Source organism: Elephantulus edwardii, unplaced genomic scaffold, assembly GCF_000299155.1.
Source record: "Elephantulus edwardii isolate Elephantulus edwardi_28Jun2011 unplaced genomic scaffold, EleEdw1.0 scaffold00172, whole genome shotgun sequence".
NCBI classification, from domain to species: Eukaryota; Metazoa; Chordata; class Mammalia; order Macroscelidea; family Macroscelididae; genus Elephantulus; species Elephantulus edwardii.
The window spans coordinates 6073555-6089215 of record NW_006399922.1 but is presented as its reverse complement, the minus strand read 5'-3'; the positions used below and the strand labels follow the sequence as shown (position 1 = coordinate 6089215).

Sequence of the window (15661 nt, the reverse complement as noted above, 5' to 3'; positions counted from 1 at the left end):
TCCAGCTCTGTATTCTCTTTGTCACTGTAGAGAAATCCAACTGATTTTTGTATGTTGGTCTTGTATCCTTCTACTTTGCTGAATCGGTCAACTATGTCCAATAGTTTTCTTGCTGAGTCTTTAGGGTTTTCTAAGTAAAGACACCCTGTTTTAATCCACCAGATGCGCTCCAGGAGAAGGAGAGGCAATCTCCTCCTGTGCCAGTCAGATCTGATTTGACCTTACACAACAAGGGGGTGGGGCGAATAAGATGAATAGCAAGTGATTCATGTGCACCTTAGTCCTCAAACTGACTAATTTGAAGAAGTCTCTAACTGAAGAACTTTTCCAATGCTATACGCCTCCTGACTGCGAGTACCAAGGGTGTTGATTGTGGATCCAAGTAAGATGAAGTCGTAGACAGTTTCAGTCTTTTCTCTACCATGTTTTTGCCTATTGATCCAACAGTGAGAATTTTTACTTTCTTGATATTGAGATACAATGAATATTGAAGGCTGTGTTCTTCGATCTTCTGCAACAAGCACTTCAAGACTATGAACCATTTGAGCCACCCGGAGGCGTTGCCACAGAGGCCGAATCCTCCCTGAGACCAGTGGCACCATGTATCGGGCACTCTGCTCCCTCGTGCGTTTGTCTGCCTTCATAGGGTCTCCGGCCTCGGCTTCAGCCCCGGCTCTTGGCCGCGTGGCCGTCCTCCCTTTCCGGCCTTGGGACGCTGTTTGCATGGTGAGCCAAAATTGCTTTCGAATAGAATATGACACCTTTGGAGAACTAACGGTCTCAAATGATAAGTATTATTGTGCTCAGACGGTGAGATCTACCGTGAACTTCAAGATTAGAGGCGCGATAGAATGGATGCCTATTCCAGTTATTAAAGCTTTGGTCATTAAAGCGAGCAGCTGCTGAAGTGAACCAAGATTATGGGCTTGATCCTGAGCTTGCTAATGCAATAATGAAGGCAGCAGATGAGGTAGCTGAAGGTAAATTAAATGATCATTTTCCTCTGGTGGTATGGCAAACTGGGTCAGGAACCCAGATGAATATAAATATGAATGAAGTCATTAGCAATAGAGCAACTTAAATGTTAGGAAGTGAACTTGGCAGCAAGAAACCTGTGCATCGTAATGATCACGTTAATAAAAGCCAGAGTTCAAACGATACTTTTCCCACTATGATCGATGCACGTTGCCACTGCAATGGAAGTTGATGAAGTACTGTTACCAGAACTGCAGAAACTCCATGATGCCCTCAATGCAAAATTCAAGGAGTTTACCCAGGTCATCAAAATTGGGCGAACTCACACGCAAGATGCTATTCCACTTACTCTTGGACAGGAATTTAGCGATTATGTTCAACAAGTGAAATATGCAATGATGAGAATCAAAGCTGCCATGCTGAGGATCTACGAGGGAGGTACCACTGTGGATACTGGGTTAAATACAAGACTTGACTTTGCAGAATAGTTCGCAGCCTTTTGTCACAACACCAAATAAATGTGAAGCTCTGGCTGCACATGACGCCTTGGTTGGACTCAGTGGAACCATGAACACGGCTGCCTGCAATCTGATGAAGATAGCAAACGATATCCATTTTCTGTGCTCTGGTTCAAGATCAGGGCTCAGAGAACTGATTTTGCCTGAAAATGAACCAGGAAGCAGCATCATTCCAGGAAAGGTGAACCCCACGCAGTACGTTGCCATCATCGTTGGAGGCAGCAATGGACACTTCGAGTTGAATATTTTCAAGCCAATGATGATTAAAAATGTGTTGCACTCAGCCAGGCTGCTGGGGGATGCTTCCATTTCCTTTACGGAAAACTGTGTGGTGGGCATCCAGGCCAACACAGAGAGAATAAACAAGCTCATGAGTGAGTCTCTTATACTCGTGACAGCACCCAATCCTCATATGGGGTATGAAAAGGCTGCAAAGATTGCTAAGACAGCACACAAAAGTGCATCAACCTGAGAAACCGGTGGGACCTTACGTGGTGGGTTTGCTCGTGGGCAATTCTTCAACCAATCACAATGTCATCCAACACAGATGTATCACTTTCTTTATATGATGAAGATCAGGGATCCAAATTGATTCGAAAAGTTAAAGAGGCAGCATTTGTCCCCATTGGAATGGCGGGGTTTGCTGCAATTTTTGCGTACGGATTGTACAAACTGAAGAACAGGGGTAATACGAAAATGTCCATCCACCTGATCCACGTGCGAGTGGCAGCCCTATGATGTATTCCACGTATCGAGAATACTGGGCCAAACCTAATAAGTCTTAGAAGAAGAGATGCTACCTCCGTCTTGTTAGCGTTGCTTGATTAGACCCTTCACTTTGAAGTTAGGTGTTTTATGTTAAAAATAAGTAATCTGAGTGGTTCTAGTAAGCACATGGTATTTTAGACACAGGCTTTCTTTATTGCAGCCTCGACTTGCCTTGTGACCAAATTGCCGGTGCCCTGACCACTAACTAGCCATCCAAGGGAGTCAGGTTAGCAAAAATGAAACAGGCCGCCCAAATTCTCAAACTCTTTGGAGGAAATTCTCTTTGAAAAAGATAGCGGGCCGACAGTGAAGGACTTGCAGCGGCTGCGGTACACCCCGTGTCGTGTCGTGTCGTGTGGTGTGCTGTGCGCTGTGTGTCCCAGTTAACTGAACTCTTTACTGCTTGCCTTAAGGAGTGACCAAGCACCTCAGTTACTCGAGCTCATTGACTCTTTCAAAACCCTCTCAGAAAACAAGATAGAGTACTGGCTCTCACAGCAGAAAATGTGTATTGTTTAAATTAATCCTAAAAATCTGGCAACAGCTGCTCAGAAGTAGTATTTATTTTAGAATTGTACACATAAAGGTTGCTGCAATTGCAGAATTCTATTTTTTTGCTGCTGTCACGTTAAAGTAACTTTTCAATGTCCTCTTGAACAGAAGTTGTACGTTCTAATTGTTAATCCAACAGTAAATGAAGATCTCTTTTAAAAAAATGGATCAATTTTAAAGAAACTGCCATTGAACTTGGATATCTCACAGCTGACCATTTTGATGAGTGGGTAAAACCAGCAGACATGCTAGGTCCAAAATAATTGAAATATATTTACAATAAAAAAGTCTATTCTAGAAAAAGAAAAAAGAAGAATATGAACCATCTGACCCAAGCTATGGTATTTTCAATTGCTTCATAAGCTTGTGAAAGTTAGACATTAAATAAGGAAGAGTGAAAACTGAGGGAAGATTGATGTCTTTGAATTTTAATTTGGTGAAAAGTACTGAAAATATCATAAACTGCACAGAGAACAAGCAAATATGTTCTGGAAAAAGCAAAGTCAGAGTGTTCCTTTAGAGATGATGTGATTTTATTTTATTTTATACTGGTTTTTACACAAAGCTCAAATAATTCATATACATCATATAAAAAGAAGAATTTCATGAAACAACATATGATCAAGAGCCTATGGTGATGAAAGAAGTTCAGGCTGCTTTGAAGGAAATGGCAAAAATAAGGCCCCAAGAATAGATGGTATACCAGTTGACATATTTCAGCTCACACATGCTGCCCTGGACGTGCTCACCAAGTTGTGTCAAGAAATCTGGAGAACTTGGCCAACTGACTGGAAGAGATCTATATTTGTTCCCATGCCAAAGAAAGGTGACCCAACAGAGTATGGAAACTATTGAACAATCTCATTGATTTCACATGCAAGCAAGATTCTACTGAAGATTATCCAAAAATTACTGGAACAGCACATCAGCAGAGAACTGCCAGAAGTCCAGGCTGGATTTAGAAGGGGTCTTGGTACTAGGAATACTGTAGCTGATGTTAGATGGATCTCAGCTGAAAGCAGGGAATACCAGAAGAATGTCTATCTGTGTTTCATTGACTATGCAAAGGCGTTTGACTGTGTGGATCATAATAAACTGTGTCTGACTCTGAGAAGAATGGGAATCCAGGATACTTGATCGTTCTAATGCGACCAAGAGGCAGTCCTCAGAATAGAGCAAGGGAACACTGCATGGTTCAAAATTGGAAAGGGCGTACGCCACGGATGCATCCTATCTCCATACCTTTTCAACCTGTATGCAGAACAGATTATCCAGGAAGCTGGGTTCAATGGGGAGACTGGTGGAAGATCTATCAACAATTTGTGTTATGCAGATGACACAACCCTGCTTGCTGAAACTGAAGAGGACCTGAAGTGCTTGCTGCTAAGGGTCAAGGACTGCAGCCTCCAGTATGGATTGAGGCTCAATGTCAAGAAGGCAAAGATTCGGAGGAGACGCAGCGTTCTCTCCTGAGCGTGAAGCCGGCTCTTGGTGTTGCTTCGTTGCAACTGCCACTTGCCATTGATGATCGTTCTTCTCTCCCATCATGGGAGAGGAAGAGGGAGAGGACGCAGTCGAGTGGAAAAAAAAAAAAGAAGGCAAAGATTCTCACCACTGGACCAATTGGAATCTTCAGGATGGTTGGTGAAGAGATTGAGATTATTCACAGCTTCAGTTTGCTTGGCTCCACAGTCAACACTCTTGGCACCAGTAGCCAGGAAATTAAAAGAAGTATTGCCATGGGAAAGTCTCCTGTTAGGCACCTCTCCAAAATACTGAAGCGCAATGGTGTCTCTCTGGAGACTAAGGTGTGTCTGATACAGGCCATGGTCTTCGCAATCACTTGTTATGCATCAGAGAGTTGGACAATGACCAAGGGGATAGAAGGAGAATTGATGCCTTTGAGCTGTGGTGCTGGAGAAGAATACTGAGAGTACCATGGACTGCCAGGAAAACAAACAGATTCATCCTTGAAAGGGTTAAACCAGGCGGTTCCTTGAAGGCAAGGATTCTGAGGCTCTGTCTAACATACTTTGGACATGTTGTAAGGAGAGACCGGTCCTTGGGGAAGGACATCATGCTTGGGAGGGTGAAGAGACAGCGCAGGAGGAGAAGGCCCTCTGTGAGGTAGATTGATTCAGTGACTGGGGTAATCAGGATGGGAGTGTCAGAGACAGTGCTATTGGCACAAGATGGAGCAGACTTTAGGGCTGTTGTACATAAGGTCGCTATGAGTTGCAAGCGACTCGACGGCACATAACAACAACAACAATATCCTTTTTCACAGCAGATCTTTCCCCTTTCATTTACCTATCCCTCTCTCCACCCATCAAATTGTGTGACCCCATTATTAAGTCCCGTCCCACCCCTCCTTGGATCCTTATACTCATTCTACAATAATGGTTTTATACAGTATTTGTCCTTATGAGACTGAGTTAATTCACCTAGCATAATGTTTTCCATTCCCTCTCATGTTAGGTAGTAATTTACAAAATCATTGTTTCTGCATGTAATTTTGTCTAGCATACTTTAGGGTTTTGTCAGGAGGGGCTAAACCCTAGGGAAGGACATCGTATTTGGAAAAGTGGAGGAAAAAAAGATCCTCGACAAGATGGACTGGCAAAATGTCTGGAACAATAGGTTTAGGCCCAGTAGAGATTATAAGCCTGACAGAGGATCTGGAAAGACTTTCATTCTCTTGTACATAGGATCTGTATGAACCAGAACTGATTCAATGGTGCCTAAAACAAAGAAATGCTTGTGTTATAAAACATCTTTTTAATGCCATATTTTGTTTACCAATATAAGCAAATTCCCAAAACATAGAGTCAAGTGAAAATAAAAGTTTAAGATCAATAGATACAGAATAACCTTATTATTTTCTTTGCATATACATATATATGGTATATGCTTGTTTATATCTATTCACTAAAACTGAGAAAAAATATCTGTTGAGCGGTTAATAATTGAGGTATATATGAGATATGATTAAAGAGGTAATCTCACCTTTTAGTTTATGATTTTATATAATCTGACTTACCTTTTATTACATCATTTTGTTGGCTTGTATGCAATCATTAATATACATTGTATTTCATGCATGTACATTGTGTTTTATACAATCTTTCATATATACTACATTTCATTAATGTGTATGGGCTCCCCCTTACAATCATCTTACTAATAACTACATTTGTTAAAGCTTGTAAGCCAGCTAATTCATTCCTCGGGGCCTTAATATCCCCATTTTAGATAGCCACATTGGGTTTTCTTATTATTAGGTACAAAGAATTAAGTTGTTTATATTTGGAGAAAAAGTAGGTACACTTAGGAGAGGATGGTATTTTCTCCTTTTATTACTAGAAATTAAAATTCAACCTTTCTTCTCCTCCCTTGAAAATTTTTACTACTTGACAAGACAGTTTTAAATTTAATGTATTTTTAAAAAATAATATTTTAATTTCTTGCTGATCAATGACAATTTTCTGAAACATCTAAAACATGTACAACTATAAGACGTGCAATAATTTTAACACAAAGTTAAAGACTATAATATATATATAAATTTTTAGAACAATGTGGTAGTAATCTCAAACTAAGCTGAAATCATTTTTTACTACAAATGTATTACTTGCTTATCAGTTTCTGATTCATTAACTTTCAAATTTGTGTATTTCTTCTGTTTAAACATTGCTAAGACCATCAGCCACTCCATCTTTAAGAAATTTAACCCTAGTTCTCATGTTATATTGATTTCTCAATATGCCATTACTGCTAAGTTATTCCACACCAAACAATGCTAACAGTCTGAAATAATATGTCAGACTTGTGTGTAACACAGGACTGCCTTTGCATGTTAAGAACTAATACCAGCCACTGGGAGTTTCTTCTTCAGGAATCATATGGATGTGTGCTTAGTAATCAGACATGTTTAAGCAAATAATGTTGCAAAGTAATCAGATTTTCAAAATGTCAAATAAAAAGTATGGTCATCATGTTTGCAAGTGACTTCTCACTGATATAAGCAATAGAAACCCATGAGTAGCTGTTCTCTCAATAGTGTTACACACAATGCCTGGAAATCATTCATTAAAGGTCATTGCATAAATCATTTCTTCAGAAAAATCTCAGCTGTTCTCACTTCCTTGGTGAAGAAGAGCCATACTTAACTCCACCAAAATGGTGGAATCTTTTCTGTGGAGATACAATCCTCTGTTTAAGTGGCACAGTCTACAAGCTGTCCTTGAAAGCTCAGTTTTCCATTCAGCCACACTGTAAAAAAAAATAATAGCACCAGAGCACCATCTGTTCCTCCCAGGTGTGTGTATTCTGTGACTCTGCTCAGCACACTGTGTAACATAGGGGTAGGGAGGTGAATTACTGAGCTTCCACTATGGCTGCATAGCATAAAGTACCTCTGAGTGGTTCAGACACACAGTTTGTACTTAGCACTTTTGAGTTATGTTCCATTTAGGAATATGGTCAGCTGCCTATATGTTTGTGCTTGGGACACACGAAGTTTTCCTGTGAAACAATGTAGTACAAGTGAGTACACAGATGTAGAAACCTGAGACTATTTCTAGTGAAAAGATCTTCATTACAACTATTTTTAGAAGGCTCATTTAAAAATGCATTCATTAAGGTTTTGTCAGCTCTTCATACAGGGATACAGCTTAGTACAAAACAGTGGTGACAGTAATGCCTGGCTAACTGTAGAAACAACTTGAAAGCCAGCAAGTATCCAAGGTTCTCAGACTGCTGTTCTCTACTGATGTCCTTTGAAGCAGCCACCAGCAGAAAGGTATGAATTCCTGAGCATGTGAATAGATCCTCATTTAAATTGCAAGGATAAATACGTCTGTGATTATGCAGGAATTTAAGTGCTTCATATAGCATTCCAGATTGAAAAAAATTATGAAAACCATGTTATAAAGTACACAAAAATTAATGTTTTGGTTTATTTAGCTAGTATAGTCTTAGGCAAACAACAATAGATTTGAAATTTCTTTGATAGCTCATATTTATCATAAAAATTCACATTAATTTTTCCCTGTACTCCACAATATATTGCTACTTTTAATGTCAAAAATAATATCACCAACATTTTAATGTATTTTGTATTTGTTTGTTGCTAAACTGGCAAGGCTCTATATTTACACAAATCCAGTAGCTTCACTAGGGTGTGCAGATGTCACTAAATACATCATCAGCAAGTGATACCAAAATGACTGTCTAAAATTTTTGCGTAACATTTCAGCAGAAATTTAGACTTTCATAATAAAATCTTTGTAGGTGCATAGAGCAACAAAAACATGTTTTTCCTAAGCCTAACTTATATGTATCAGCATATCTAAAAGGCTAAAAGTCTATGTGAATTTACTGGAAGTTTTTTTGTTTGTTTTTTGAGTTTTGGTTTTGGGGGTTTTTTGGTGAATTTACTGTTTGAAGCTGCTAATGTGCTTCTGTCAGAACTGTCATTATTAATTACAATGATACTTCAAATTGCATAGTTTCATCCACACTTGAAACAAGCATGTACTATTATTTGTATTACTTCTAATGTTTAATAGTTTAAGTTTTTGTCAAATTTTCTTGCATTTTGTCAGTATTGTGGTAACTAATATTTGTAAGCCTATATTAATAACTTTCTTTAGCATGAACTCATAATTAAAGGAAAATAAGGAGAAAAATTTAAAAAGCTTCTACTCATTGATAATGTAACTAGTAATGTAATTAAATTATAAAGATTTTACAAAGCAGTTTTGTTGTTAGTATTCATAATATCTAAGAAATAATACACTTACACGATTTACAACTATATTTATCAAATATTATTCTGCAATTAAAATTTATATTTAAACTATTAAGGCATATTAAGGCCTGGTAGAGGAGAAAGTTCTTGCAGCTAACAACACAAAAGTTGGGGTTATTCATAATTCCTATTGTAAAATAACCCTCCTGCACAATTCATACACATGTGTGCACATGCACATACAACTTTCATATGAATGTACATACACAAATGCACAGATGTAACACACATACACCACACATTTAACTGCAGACACGCATGCCACATACACCTGCATACACATATTCTACTACATACCACAAACAACATCTGAGCCCATTCTTAAAGGCTGACAACAAATGACATCAGAGAGCAGTATTTGAGTTAAGTTTGTTGTTACTGTTGTGTACCACTGAGTCAGAACTGGTGCATAGCTGACCCTCCAAAGGGTTTTCAGAGTCAGTAAATCACACAAGATAGGATTGCTCATCTTTTGTCCACAGAGCAACTTTTGGATTCACACTGGGGTGCCTTTGGGATTGGAGCACATTTTCTTACCACTAGGCCACCTGAGCTCCCTTGTGTTAAGTATAACTGAGTACATATCAAGCAGATATATTGATTTCAGATCTTGTCTAAGGGAATTGCCATCCTTTCATCTTCATTACTGCCACGTCTTTTATCTCTCAGAATTTAATTTTTGGTTGTTTTTTCTGTATTTCCTGCATCAAATTCAGAAGAAAGTGTCCGCCACGTCAAATCCTCTTAACATGTTCCAGCTTACTCTCTGCTACATTTCTTGTCATTTTCAGTACTATTTTCTCATGATCCAGATGAATTTCATGACTGGAAAAATAGTTCTTCACTTGAGCATGAGTGCCATCTCTACTCTTTGAAATCCTGTTCCTTTCAAATGTTGTGGAATATTATGCAATCATTAAAAAGAGTGAGGGAGAAGCACACAAAGATTGCCAAAGAGCAGTACACATTCATTGCCTTATTCTTTGTATACATATACTATATGTTACACTCTACAATATTCTTTCATATTTGTATTTAATTTGTGACTAGGGATGATAGAAAGATAATTGATGCCTTTGAGCTGTGGTACTGGACTGCTAAGAGAACTAACAGATTTGTCTTGGAGAGAGTGAAGCTGGGCTGCTTCTTGGAGTCAAGGATTCTGAAGCTTCATCTGACATACTTTGGGCATGTTGCAAGGAGGGACCAGTCCTTGGAGAGTGACATCATGTTTGGGAGAGTGAAGGGACAGCACAGGAGAGGAAGACCCTCATTGAGATGGATCGATTCCTTGATTGGGTTAGTGGGAGTAGGTGTGTCGGAGACAATGAGGTTGGCACAGGATAAAGCAGGATTTAGGGCTCTTGTGCATAGGATCACTATGACTAGCAAGCGACTCGGCGTAATGTAACAACAACAACAACATATGTACAATAGATATTTGCAAAGATAGGCCCAATATTATTCATGTGAAGTTTTATGTAAATTAGAAAAGTGGTACTCTTCTTCAAAGTGGCAGAATTGATTGGAACTGCACTCATCAAATACTAAGTTAATTTTTGGCAAGACACCTTTTAGAGAAAGGTGAAAGTCCATCATAAGATGGATAAGTTTGGGTGACCCTGGAGGACATTATGCTGAGTGAAGTATCTCAGTCACAAAAGGACAAATAGTGCATGGTGCCACTGTTGTAAAACAGGACTGACCTCGGGGTTGGGGGGAGACTGAGAAAGATGGGTTCAATAATGTATACTGCATTGAAACAGATGAGGGAGAAAACTGTTTAAAAGGGATATGTGATTAGGTATTTTTGTCATGACAGGAGTCCAGAGCGAAGGCTGCATAGTGGAGTGGACCTGGGGGGAGGGTTTGTAAAACAATTAAAGAATTTTTCTTTTACTTTTCCAAGAGAGTAGTGTACTAGGGGGAAGGGTTGGGAGGGGAGAAAAGTGCAGCAACAAATGAATGGAAAACCAAAAAAATCTGTAAATTTTCATTGAAATTAATAATAAATTTTTTAAAAAGATGGATAAGTTTGCATTAAAGGTCAAGAATACATTTCTCCCACTTTAAAAAATCATTCAATGGTATCAGAAGAATACAGTCTAATTACCCACACTTTTATCCCTGAAAACTATACAGCACCTTAGATAACCTACAACGTTATCGAACACATTTTTTGAATGTTCAATTATACTTCATATATTTTAATCATTTTGAGAGAATGTGTACAAATATATTCTATAAATAATTTCAAAAGATTGGCATAAAAAATGTATTGTTTTTATCATGTACTGTTGAGTTGGAACCAACCCATAGCTGACTGTCTAGCAGATTTTCAGAAGCAGTTAACTGCACAAGAGGAGGTTGCTCATCCTACTTCTGTGGGACCTCTAACCACATGCCTTTGGGATTGCAGTGAAGTTCGTTACCACAGCTCCTGTGTACACTTATATTGGTTCTAAGTTAAATTTTTTAGTGTTATAATTATAGAAAACTCATTTCTCAAGTATTTGTAAATTTTCACTCTGAAGTGTATATAAACCACAAGGGAATAACATGAACATGTGTTTCAAATTGCTGCTCATTATATGCTGTATTGATTGCTTTTTTTTTTTACAATTCATAAATGAATTGGAAGAACTTCATCTTCCTTCAGGGAAAACCATAAATAGGCTTTGTATTATTGTTATGTGCTGTTGAGTGGACTGTGGCTCATAGCAACTTTATGTACAATAGTTCTGAACTCTGCCTATCTTGAGCCAATCTTATTGTCTGACACACCTACCCCCATTATTCCAGTTACTGTGTCAGTCCACCTCATCCAGGGTCTTCCTCTCCTGTACTGACCCTCCACCCTTCCAAGCATGTCCACTTTCTCCAAGTACAGGTTCCTCGTAGCAACATGCGCAAAGTATGTTAGACAGAGCTTCAAAACCCTTGCCTCTAAGGAACAACTTGCTTTCATCCTCTACAGGACAGACTTATTTTTTCTCTTGGCAGTCTATGTGTATGTATGTTCACTATTCTTCTCCAGTACCATATTTATCATCCATCACCGTTGCAACACCTTGCTCACTTACATATCCTTCACATTACCCCAAAACGAATCACCTTTCATTCTGACTTCACCAAAGACAGATGACCAGAGGCCCACTGTCTTCTTAGAGACTACCTTTGATGATTTATATAAAACTTTTACCATATTCAAAAAATAAGGGATGTATTTTAAGTTTTCTCAAAAGCACAATATAGGACAAGTAATTGAACACAATCCTCTTCAACACAAGTAACAAAGCACCCACCCGTGGTTTCCAGTTTGAATGGACAAATGGTCTCTGCAAATCTCAAGAAATATTCTGCATATATATTTTTTGAGACTATCAATATTGATGCTGAGTTTACTAGATAAGTCACTAACCAAAGTCCCCATTTTCCCCCACTACAGGTTGCCATATATAAATACTACTGTGTTTCCAAGCATGGTATTTCCCAAAGGCATTAAGTCTAACTTTATTCTCAAATGTAGAAATAACTGTTCCTACTAAAAGGCATTCCAGCAAAAGATGGAAGATCTTAATGTATTTTTACATTAAGATCTCAGCCCCCCACCTAAAGCCTTAGACCAAAAAAAAAAATAATCTGGCTACAAACAACTCCACTGCACTAACAATGAAATGGTATTTCCCCCAGGATGGAAACACGTGCTTAGGAGAATAAACAAAACTCTGAATGCTATCTGTAACAGCTCCATCTGCTGGTTCCCAGATAATGTTACAGATCTGACAGGTGGTCATCGATCATACTGATTCAACAATAAACAGTTGCATTATAAAAGAAGTTTTGTCATTTTTCTTCTCAGTTCATCCAGAACTGCTCCAGCCCCAGACACCAGCAAGCACACACAAAAACAGCCACAGCCGATGCTAAAAATAGAAAGAAAGGATTACTCTGGAAGATAATCCAAACAGAGGCCTCTCTAGAATAAAGGATAAAATTTAAAGAGACTGTGTGGCTATTTATATTCCTTTTTTTTAACATTAGACAATAGACCTTCTAATTCTGTTTCTCATCTATTCCTCCTCAAGATAGAAGCAATGGTACTTGTTACTTAGTTTCACTTAAGACAATATTTGGCATACTGTGGAATCTTAAATGTTGTGAATTCCAGAGCACTACATCTTAATGTTCACTGAAAAGTATTATGATTAAGGCCTAAAATGTCCCAATATTTATGTGGATTGATATCTATCAGATACATACAGATAGATATTTCCATATCTAAGGAGAGAGGTAGGAATGGAGAAAAAAAGATGTGACATAGTAATGAGGTAGAACTCAAATATGTAAAATTCATAGGAATTTCATTAGAAGGCAAAAGAACCCTTTGTAACTTTATTGTTTTTCTTAGTTTTTTGATGTTACATTTCCAAGTTACTGTTTTCATTCACCTGAAAGTCACATACCTAGTAGACAGATGTTATACAACTGATACAACCCCCAAGATAATTTATATTCAGAATCAGACAATAAAATTGGATTATACTTTGGCATCAACATTGGATAGCTTGGGAAGTTGGTCCTCCCATGATCTTCCTTATCCTCATCCTTAACTATCCTCAGGTAGTTAAAGTTATGTCTAAAAATTATGAGCTTTGTAATTGATTGTCTGATTGAATAATCCTGTTGTTGTTGTTGTTGTTGTTGTTGTTAAATGTCGTCGAGTTGTAGGCAACTCATAGCGACCTTATAAATGAAAGTCCTCGACAGTTGCTTGACTTTCATCTTTTATCCATGTGAATAATCCTAGAAGAACAAATTGGAATCTTTTCCCCCACTTTGAAGTGGAAAATGATCATTTTACTTTCTCTAGGTGAAACCATCAAAATGAGAAAACTTATATGTTAGCAATTTAAATTTAAACCCAGTAAGAATTATTCTAAATTTGGGGGAATCTTTACATTGACAAGAGGACAGAAGAAGAAGAAAAATTTTTTCTTATTGCCAAGTTCTTTATCAAATTCACTTCCATGACACTTCCCATTGAAATAGAAAAATATCAAAGGATAGCTGAGATATATAATGGATTGTTTCCTACCCCAATAGCAACATCCATACTTGTTAAAATACTAACAAACATAATCTAGATGACAATTTTGTGATTGAGTCCAAATGTAATTTGTTTTACCTTTGCTGCTGTAATAGACCAAATCTTATCATTTTACTTTGTTGTGATACCTGGCATGATACCTTCCCCCCCCAAAAAAAGATCACTCATCAAGCTAAACTCCCCAGGGTCAGATAAATATTAAGTTCTTAAAAAAAAAAACCCACCCCTGGAAGACTCTAAAACGAACTTGTAATTCAGCCAATGGATCTCAAATCACTTGTGAAGAGCTGCTCAGGATGGGGGAAAGTAAAACTGAGTATAATTTTCTATCTTTATTCTCCTATTCATAAAAGTCAAAATTTCAGGCAGTCAGTGACCATGAATCCAGAAAAATTCAAGTAAATATCAACTCACTTGCCCTTCATTTACTTGCACATACACAGTTATTAGCAAAGATACCTTGTAGGAAAACATTGCTAGTTGTTTCTTCTCTGTGTTGTACAAGCCCAAGTTATATACCATCTCTTAGCATTCCCCTTTTTCAGTAAGGAACTCATCATTTATATGAGGGATACAGAGTAGAATTAGGACTTTGATTTATGCAGTGAGGGGGGAAAAGCATTAAATAATGGATAACCCACTATGATAAGAGTCAACCACCTTAACCATTAGATTGTGTTCAGCCTAGGTCTTGTCTACTCACAGAATACAATTCAATCTAGTCTTATTCGCTAAGGATAGGATTAGTATCATCTTCTCCTTAAGAGAAATATAAGAGACAAAATGAATTTGATTTATATTGAAAATGCAAGAAATCTTTAACAAAATGATAGAAACAAAACCTTGCCTCTCAATAATTACATTAACTGATTTAAATGCACTAGTGAAGAGGAAAAGAGGAGTAGACTGGATTAAAAAAAATCATCAATATGCAAGAGACACATGTGAAAATGACAATAAAGAAAAACTAAAAATAAAGAAGGGGGGAAATATACCAAGCAAATGGCAACTGAAAAAAGGCAGGAGTAGTGATATTAATTTCTGACTAAATAGATTTCAGTGTAAAAACCAACACAAAGGACAAGTAAGGTCACTATATAATATGTAAAGGGTCAATAGAACAAGACAATACAACCATAAGAAATAGCAACACACCAAATGGTTGAGCTGCACAAACTCAAAGGAAACATTAACAGAACTGAAGAAAGCAAAAGACAACACCACAGAAGTAAGTGGAGACTTCAATATACCACTGTCAAGAAAAGATAGAACTACCAGAAAGAAATGCAGCAAAGATGCTGAAGAATTAAACTGCACTATCAACCAACTCGATTTTCAACAAAACTGAATATACATCCTTCTCCAACATGTATGGAACATTTTCCAAAAGATCAGATTTTAGGTCACAAAGCAAGCATCAATAAATTAAAAAGCATTGGAATAATACAAAGCATCTTCCCAGACCACAATGCTATAAAACTAGAAATCAATAACAAAGAGGATGGGGGGGGGGAGAACACATTTGGAAGGTTAACAACACCATGTTTGAACATGAGTAGTTACTAGGAGAGATAAAAAGGGTTTTGAAACAAATGACTATGAAAACATAACCTGCCAAAACCTCTTGGGAAACAGCCAAACCAGTACTCAGATGTCAATTTATAGCAATAAGCAATCACATCAAAAGGGAATAAAACAATTTATACTCTATTCCAAAGTTTCCAACAAATTGAAAAAGAAAATCAGTCAACTATTAAAAGAAATGAAATTCTAAAAATTAGGGCATAAATAAACGCTATAGAAAACAGAAAAACAATTGCAAGAATCTACAAGACCAGAGGTTGATTCTTCAAAAAAATGAATGAAATCAGCAAACCACTAAAAAAAACTAACAAAGAAAAAGAAAGAAAAGACAAAAATAATCTG

General features: G+C 37.5%; 1 pseudogene; it reads left to right on the top strand.

Annotated features, from left to right (window-relative positions):
* The first annotated feature begins 600 nt into the window (after positions 1–600).
* Positions 601–3076, top strand: LOC102858133 (annotated as a pseudogene).
* The last annotated feature ends 12585 nt before the right edge of the window (positions 3077–15661 follow it).